We start from the raw sequence: 9,707 nt of genomic DNA on the forward strand, positions 1-9,707 counted from the left end.
CCAGGTGGGGGGCGTGGCCTGAGGTCCCTGGCCCGGTATTGGGGAGGGGGGTGTGGCCTAGGTCCCCCAGCCTGATCCCAGGGCAGGGGGTGTGGCCTGAGGTCCCCTGTAAAACCCTGAGGGGGCGGAGGAGGGGGAAGGCATAGCCTCAGGTCCCTGCTGATTGCTGGTTAAATCTCCTTATGGAAACTTGGCCTCAGTTGTGGGTGCAGCCATCTTTGTGACAGAGTAATGGTCAATTAGCACATTCCTTCTTTATTAGATAGGATTGTCTCTACCACCAATCCCATCACTTGAGGACTAAATCCTATTCCTGAGATCTTCTTAACATCATTATTCAGAAAACTATATTGATGGGCACTTGGGCTGTTTCCAAATCTTAGCTATTGTAAAGAATGCCACTATGAACATAGGGGTATTCTAGGGCTCTTAGTACCATGCTTCCCTGAAAATAAGTCATCCTCCGAAAATAAGACCTAGAGCATGGAAAGATAAGACATCCCCTGAAAATAAGACCTAGCGCAACTTTGGGAGAAAAAATTAATATAAGACATTGTCTTATTCTCGGGGAAACAGAGAATATATTCCTAGAAGTGGGATCACTGGGTCAAATGGCAGTTCCATTTCTAATTTTTTTTAGGAAACTCCATACTGCTTTCCATAGTGGTTGCAATAGTCTGCATTCCCACCAGCGTCCTAGTGCTCCCCTTTTCTCCACATCCTTGCCAGCACTTGTTGCTTGCTGATTTATTGATAGCCATTCTGCCAGGTGTGAGATGATACCTTATTGTAGTTTTAATTTTCATCTCTGTGATGGTTAGTGACATTGAGTATTTTTTCATGTCTATTGGCCATCTGGTCCTCTCTGGAGAAGTATCTATTTAAGTCTTTCATCCATTTTTTAATTGAATAATTCATCTTTCAGTCCCATCATTCTTGACTAAATTCTTCCAAGTGTCAATAATACCTCACAATTCAGTTCACCTCCCCAGGTTATATCATCAAGGTCTATGGTGCTCAACACCAACTCTACAATGATGAACTCCCAAATTTATACATCCAACTACCTATTCAATGTTGCAACCTGAAACACTTAATAGAAAACTCAATTCAGTATAGCCAAATCAGATTAGTTGTTTCACACCCGCAACTTGCTTCTCCCAGTGTTCCTGATTTTAGTAAATGGCATTCAACTTTTGAGGCTCTCATTGATGTTATTGATTTTTTTATAGATTTAGATACATTCTTAATGATTTCAGAGAGGGAAAGATAGAAACATCAATGACGAGAATCATTGATCGGCTGCCTCCTGCACACCCCCTACTGGGTATCAAGACCACAACCCATGTCCTAGCTCAGGGGTCTTCAAACTACGGCCCGCGGGCCACATGCGGCCCGCAGAGGAGTCTGATCCGGCCCGCCAGGTTTTTTGGGCAGTGAGCACAGCCAAGGTGTTACAGTAGGAATTAGTAGTTTATATAGTCCGGCCCTCCAGCTCTCTGAGGGACCGTGATCTGGCCCCCACTTTAAAAAGTTTGAGGACCCCTGTCCTAGCTGGTTCAGTTTGGCTCAGTAGATTAGAAAGTGAGCCTGCAGAGTCCTGGGTTTGATTCGGGTCAATGGCACATTGATGTCTCTCCCCTCCCTCCCTCCCTCCCTCTCTCCCTCCCTCCCTCCCTCCCTCACTGAAATCAATATATATATATTTCTTAAAAAAGACCACAACTCAGGCGCCCGACCCGGAATTGAACCACTGAATGGTGATCTCCTGGTTCACAAATTGACACAAGCCTGAGCCACACTGGCTGGGTGGACTCATTTTATTTTTATTTTAATCCTCACCAAAGGAGCAAGGATCTTTCCCCCTCCCATTGGTTTGTGTTGTTAATCCTTACCCAAGGGCATTTTCCCATTGATTTAGAGTGGAAGGGAAGGAGAAAAAAAAAAATCAATGTATGAAAGACACATAGATCAGTTGCCTCCCACACTGATCCCCAATGGGGTGGGGAACAAACCTGCAACCAAGGTTAAGTGCCCTTGACTGGGAATCGAACCTGACACCCTGCAGTGCCCAGGCTGATGCTCTAACCACTGTACCATGATGGTCAGGGCTGGGGTCATGGGGTCATTTGTGACTACTCTTTTACTCAGATCCCATATCCAATACAAGTTATCATCCCCACTGTAATATATATATATATATATATATATCCCAAATCCATCTCCCTGATAACACCCTAGGTTCAACTCACAATCACCTATTTCCTCAGGTATCACAATGGTCTTCTAACTTTCCACTCTAGTTACTCACTTGTCTTTCAATGTGTATATATATTAGATCAAGTTACTTCCCTGTCAAAATCTTCCTATCAGATCTAGAATAAAACATATACTTAGTCAAGTCTTATAAGGGCCTATATTATCCAATATCTGGCTACCTCTCCTACCTATTTCCTATCATTTTTCCTCACCTGGTTTACTATTTCCGTTCTTTCCTATCAAACACTAGAGGCCCAGTGCATGAAATTCGTGCACTGGGGAGAGGGAAGATCTTTCAGCCCAGCCAGCACCCTCTTGCATTCCAGAAGCCCTAGGAGGATGTCCGACTGTTGGCGGGGAACAGGCCTGAGTTGAGTTGGACATCTTTAGTGTTGCCGCAGAGACAGGAGAGGCTCCGGCCACTGCCGCTGAGCACGCCAGCCATGAGCCTGCTTCTGGCTGAGTGGCGTTCCCCCTGTGGGAGTGCACTGACCACCAGGGGGGCAGCTCCTGCGTTGAGCACCTGCCTCCTGGTGGTCAGTGTGCATCATAGTGACCAGTAGTTCTGCCATCAGGTCTTATGTTCATGCCCCAAATAGCTGTATGAGGTCCTTCATATCATTTGCTTAAACTAATCAAAGGGGTGAAAAGTGTGATAACTGGGTATTCAAAAATATTCAAGCTGGATGTTGAATACATGAAAGCTCATTATACCATTCTCTTTATCTCCATATATGCTTGAAATGTTCCACATTTAAAAAGTCAACACAATTAGCCAAGACCGGTTTGGCTCAATGGATAGAGCGTCGGCTTGGGGACTGAAGGGTCCCGGGTTCGATTCCGGTCAAGGGCATGTACCTTGGTTGTGGGCATATCCCCAGTAGGGGGTGTGCAAGAGGCAGCTGATAGATGACTCTCTCTCATCGATGTTTCTAACTCTCTATCTCTCTCCCTTCCTCTCTGTACAAAATCAATAAAATATATTTAAAAAAAAAAAAGTCAACACAATTAAATGGGGAGGAACGTATACAATCCTGTCATCAACTTGCGTATGTCTGAGAGCAAATGACTAAAAACTATAAAAAGCAAAAATAATGCTAAAAATAAAATTTTATATTATTCAAATGGATGTTCAACTCTGAAATAGCAATAAGGTTATTAGGTAAATTTCTGTCATTACTTGAAATCATAATTTATGACTTCAAGTCATAAATTATGACTTCAAGTGACACTGCCCATTAACACCCCCAATGAGGCAGTTACTAAAAAAGTGATTTCTAAAACATGAAATGTAAAAATGAAAGTTGTAATTAACTAAGATGACAAATCATAATATGAAAATCTAACCTCTACATACAAAGAATATAAACAAAGAAACACACTCCAAGTAATTCAAAGGGAAAAAAAAATTCTACAATATAGCTCAAAATAAAACAAAAACTGTTTAAATTCCCTCTCTTATGGTAGCCAGGCTTAAGATAGCTCATGCTCTGAAAAGATAGACACAAAACAGACCTCCAAGTGGTTTTCAGTAACCTTAAAAGATTCATAACAACAACAACACACATAATTTAAATAGCAATGTGGAACTATTAACTGGAGATATACCACCTACACATAGGGTAAAACTTCTCTACTGTTTGTAGGCAGATCATTTTGGGCAGGACTCAATGTGTTAAATTCTTTATTGATAAGAATATAGAAAAAGACTTAGAATAAAGCCTCAAGTAGTACTACTAGTTCTATAAAGACGCAGTTCCTAGTAAAATATATGTTATGGATGACAGAGACTTGACTTGGGATGGTGAACACACAATATCATATACAGATGATGTTTTGTAGAGCTGTGCATCTGAAACCTGTATAATTTTGTTAGCAGGTTTCACCCCAATAAATTCATTTAAAAAAAAATATATATATAGGGAAGTTACAGTCTGTACTTTAAAATACAACTCAAGGACAGAAAATTTGATTTCCATTCTTTTTTATGTTTTTTTCTTTAAAAGATTTTTAAAAATGATTTCAGAGAGGAAGGGAGAAAGTGATAAAACATCAATGACAGAGAATCACTGACTGGCTGCCTCCTGCATATCTCCACACTGGAAATCAAGCCCACAACCTGGGCATGTGGCCTGACTGGGAATTGAACCGTGACTTCCTAGTTCATAGTTTGATGCTCAACAATTGAGCCATGCTGGTTGAGCAATTGTTTTCCATTCTTGATCCTTAAAGATCCTGAAGAACTTTTTGTTAGTATTACAAGCATTATTTTTGTGAAGTATCTCATACTAGAAGAGACTATATACATATGTATCTAAATGCACAGATAAAAAGGTTGTCCCAAAAAATGTAATACACACTTTAACAGCTGATAACTCACTTAATTTTCACTCTATTTCAGGTTTAACTGATTTGAAATAATGGGTGAGGCCAGAATAAGTTTTGAACAAAGGAAGCTCATCCTAAAGTGCCACTAGACTTTTTTCAAAAGGGGCTACATAAAAAATAAAGTTTACAGTATAAAACCAACAGTTGACAAATTGAAGGCACACAAATTCTGAAAATGATTCTTGATGTTTGCGATTCTACTGCTTTGTGTTATCAGTAGTGCATGGACAAGAACGGTCATCAGTTTGAAAACAGGCATTAACAAAAAAATTACTTCTGTACATTTTAAAAATTTTTTTAAATGAAATGTATGTTCCCAAGAAACTAGAAACACCAATCAGAAAGAATATATGCACCCCTATATTCATAGCAGCACAATTTACAATAGCTAGGATTTGTAAACAGCCTAGGTATCCATCAGCAGATGATTGGATCCAAAAACTATGGTACATCTACACAATGGAATACTATGCTGCCATAAAAAAGAAGGAATTCTCATCATTTGCAGCAACCTGGATGGAATTGGAGAACATCATGCTGAGTGAAATAAGCCAGTCAATGAAAGAGAAACACCACATGACCTCACTCATTTATGGATAATAAATAACATTATAAACTGATGAACCAAAAGATATAGAGACAGTAAAGCAACAAGCAGACTGTCAAATTACAGCGGGGAAGGTAGGGAGATCTGGGGTAGATAAGAGATCAACCGAAGGACTTGTATACATGCATATTATTACAACCAATGGACACAAAACTCTAGGGAGGGAGGGCATGTATGGGGGGGGGGGGCAATGGTATATGTACACAGATAATAATTTAATTTAAAAAAAATACTCAACCAAGAAAAAAAAATGAAATGTATGTTAATGAACACTAACTTTAAATTTTCACAAACTTACATAACATTCTTACAGAGGTTGTGACAATAAAGATGAGACAATCCGAACATTTTCCTTAAGATCTCTCTCCATTATCTTTCAGAATCTTATCTTTCCTATTGAGATACCTTTCTAAATTTCTGTTTTCTTTTAAAAATTCAGAAATTATTTTGAATTTCTTGTACTAGATTCATGGGTAGTCTGTGAAATAACTATTGGATTTTAACCCCAGAAGTGTTTTCTAGATGCATGTATATCCAAATATGACATTATGACATTTTTTAGCCCTGCCAGCATAGCTCAGTGGTTGATCACAGACCTATGAGGTCACAGTTCAATTCTCAGTCAGGGCACAAGCACAGATTGTGGGCTCGAACATGCAGGAGGCAGCCAATCAATGATTCTCTCTCATCACTGATGTTTCTCTCTCTCTCTCCCTCCCTTCCTCTCTGAAATCAATAAAAAATTTTTAATCCTTTTTATATAAACTTACTATGGAAATATATCCAAAACAAGATAAGGAATACAACCAATGTCTGCCTACTTTTCAAACTAGAGTTCCTCGATCCCAAAATATCAAATTATCAATCATTCAATATCAAAGCACATTTTTTAGCTACCAAGTTATATAAAAAGTATGAAGACTTCATAGCTTCCTAAGAATAAATAGTGGCAAAACTCTGCAATTAAGTCAGGAAACCTTAACTCCTAGGAATATGCTTCCATCCTCCTTGCCCTTTTGAAAGTCCCTACCATCATACAATTCATAGCTTCAACTGGATTAGAATCCCTTCCAGGGTAGAGGCCATATATTAATCATCTTTGTTATAACTCAATAATATTTGTTATAACTCAGATAAATTTCAGGAAATGAGCCTCAAAACATCTCATTTCCAATACAAAACTGGAAAGATATAAGTTTGAAAATAAAAATATAACTAAAAAGAATAAATTTATAAACAATTGTGCAATATTATATTCTCTTAACACCTAATTCAGAATCACATACTAACACTACAGAAATAAGTATGCAAGGAAATAAAATAAGTAAAAAACATGGATCTTCAAGTTTTCCTTACTGTCAGCATGCTCAAATAAAGCCACAGAATCTTTCATCTTTTCAATTCATACCAGCATACTCACTCCCAAACAAAACTAGAAGGAAAATAAAAAAGGCTTTCAAATGAGACCTGAATATAAATTGGTTTTATTTCATTACAATGTAAGTTCCCAAAATTGTATGCATAACTTGTGTGACTGTTCTTATGCTCATTTTCTACAGTGAGCAAGGGTCTTACATTAGATTCTCAGACTGGTAAGTGTCCCCAAAAAACTTTAAGAACCACTGATCTAGCACACCAAAAAAATTCAAATTTCCAGAGAAATAAAATTAAGTTGGCTTTATTCAAGTCATATTCATAAAGGAGATGCTTACTATAAAATTAGCCTTTCTAAGAATTCCTTCAGCCTAGCCAAAGTTTCAATATCCATAGGCACATATAAAAACAATTCCAAGATCCCCCAAGTAGTTTAACAAACGCCAAAAAAAAAAAAGCAAAAGATGACACACTCTATCACAACCTGGCTACCTACACTGTTAAGGGTCTTAATTAAATACACTTCTATCTTTCCATATTAAAATGTCTGGAAATCTAAATACCTTCCAAACGGTAGATTTTTTAAGGATGGTTTTCTAGTTTCAATCCCACACTGACTTGTTTGCCTCGCTCAAGTTAATATGTATCTCTGTCAAGTCACGTCCCCCTTCAAATGTACTCAGGTTGTTTCAACAGGGTCACCTTGATTATTCTCAGCCTAAGACAGGACAATTTATTAAGAAGTTATTAGATAAATATTTGTTGACTGAATGAAAGATCCTTCCTCCCAAAGACTTAAAGTTAAGCTGTCAAAATAAAATAAAGTAAGAATTAAGTTGTCAGACCTCATGCAGCTGCTCTGGTACAAGCTAAACATACACAAGTCTAACTGTCAGAAATGCTCTGCTTCCTCCATAAACAAAAAATAATAGAGTCATGGATACACATTTTCATACAGGTCAACCTGAACAAGGACAACATACATTCCATATACATGTCTGACACAAATGATCTGTACCAAATGTATTATCCAACCAATCACATATGCCCCTATCTTTCCAATAAACTCAGGATTTGCCTGTCAAAGACTTTCAGAGGCTCCATTCATTGTACGATGAGAATACTACTTGAGTAGTGGTCAAACATTTGCGTTATAGTCCCAACTTTGTCTCCAACTTAACTTGTGACCTTGGAAAAATTTTCTCATTATGCCTCAACTTCCTATTCTGTAAAATAGGAGAAAACATCTATCCAACCATTTTCACAGGGATTTAGGATCACACACACACACATACACTCACACACAAACAACTGAAAGTGCATTCTGAAAAATACAAATGCTTTCCTCTATTATAAACGTGTTGACATAAACTCAGGTCCACAAAAAGGCCAAGCATTCTTTATACCCTCACAATAATTGTTCTGTTAAAGATGGTCTGGGCCCTCGCATTTACACAATTCACTCTATTAGAGAAACAAACTCTTCCTAAGACCACAACTGGCTATGACAAGTTTCTCCCATTCTTGACCCCACACAAAATACTACTGCCATGGCTGCTCTTTCCCAACCAGTAATAACGTACTCACTACTCCCAAACCCTAACACACACACACACACACACACACACACACACACATCCATCAGCAGGGCACATCCCAAGTTTTATCTTAAAAATAAGCTAACTTATAAGGAGAACTCCCATTACCCTTATACAAATACAAGCAAACTCTTCCGGAACACTTTCCTGCCTTCCATACACACACAAACAGCCGCTCTACACCAACAAGACCATCTGTCTTCCAGACCGAAGACACGTCTCTCCACGTACAAACTAACCAATAACACTTATTAAACTTGGAACACAGATCCTTCTGCCGCCCGCTGCATGCAGTTCAGCGTGTCGGGAACACGACAGACCCGACCATTCAGGTAAACTACTACCCTCCCAAGATCACTTCTCCTGCCACTCCTATCCCCGGAACAGGCGGAATCTGGACCTCGGGGGATGCTCCCAATCGTGCCTACACAACACACGCAAAATAAACCTGTCAGGGACACGGACGGCTCCGCCTCCTCCTGCTTACTTTCCCGCCCCCCTTCCCCAAGCCCGGAGCCCGCCAGCGAGGGACACCCCTCCAGCCCCGCCGGGAGGGACTTCCCGATGAGCTCAGGATCCCCTGCCCGCCGCTCCCCTCCCCCATGCCCACCGCCGCGCTCCCGGAGGTCCAGGTCCGGGGATGACAGGAGCGCCCGGGGAGCCCAGGGTCGAGCGGCCGAGGACTTCCTTAGGCCCAAAGGTCCCCCCGGGCGCCTCTACTCACCGTGTCAGAGGCCGAGGCCCGGCGTTGGGAGTGCAGGGAAGTGGGGAAGAGGGGACGGCCGCCACCAGGCTCCTCCGCTTCCCTCGGTCCACGGCGGGTCCCTCTCGCTTGTCAAGAGGCGGCCGGCGGGGGAGCGGGCTGGCGGAGACGGGAGAGAGGAGGAGAGAAAGGCGCGGGGCTGAGCTGGAGAGACTGAGGGGAGGTGGGTCCCGCAAACCGAGACGGGGATCGTCTCCCCCTCCGCAAAGCGAACCCAAAATGGCGGCGGAGTGGCGGCGGCAGAGCGGCGGCGGCAGCTCCTCAGGAGGGAGGGAGGGAGGGAGCGAAGGGCGCCTCGTACCCCCCCACCTCCCACTCCTCCCTCTTCGCTTTCTCCACCTCCCCCCCCCCCCCCCCCCCGCACCCGACTCCGGCGGCGGAGCGCGCACGCCCGCCCACACGCGCGGAGAGGAGCCGGGCTCGGCGCTCGCGGCTCCCACCAACCGCCGCCTCGGGCCGCCTGGCGCGCCCGCCGGCCCGTCCGCGCTCGCTCAAGGGCGCCTCCCCGCACCGCTCCCCGCTCCCCCCGGCCCCGTCTGGCCGGCTCCGGCGCGGCCTCCCGCGTACCTCCAGCGGCGCGAGCCCCGGCCTCCTCCTCCAGCGCCGCTCCTTTCCTCCCCCTTCCCCCGCCCCCACTGCCACCAACAGCCGCCGCGGCCGCCGCCGCCTCCTCCTCCTCGCCCCCCCCCCCCACATTCCCTCCACCCCGCGCGCGTGC

The 9,707-nt window shown here is 42.8% G+C and overlaps 1 protein-coding gene across 3 annotated transcripts in view; it reads right to left on the reverse strand.

Moving 5' to 3' along the window:
• ASH1L (ASH1 like histone lysine methyltransferase) overlaps positions 1-9,661 on the reverse strand; it is a 93,510-nt gene extending 83,849 nt beyond the window's left edge. For 2 of the 3 annotated variants that reach the window (XM_084866669.1, XM_084866667.1), the window contains exons 1-2: positions 9,557-9,661; positions 8,951-9,088 (exon numbers count right to left, since the gene is read on the reverse strand). The gene's annotated coding sequence lies outside the window, so the exon portion shown is untranslated. The remainder of the gene's footprint in view (positions 1-8,950; positions 9,089-9,556) is intronic. The other variant, XM_084866668.1, reaches the window with a different exon arrangement.
• Positions 9,662-9,707: the final 46 nt, after the last annotated feature.

This window comes from Pipistrellus hanaki, assembly GCF_964339955.1.
Source record: "Pipistrellus hanaki genome assembly, chromosome: 18".
In the NCBI taxonomy this organism is placed as follows: Eukaryota; Metazoa; Chordata; class Mammalia; order Chiroptera; family Vespertilionidae; genus Pipistrellus; species Pipistrellus hanaki.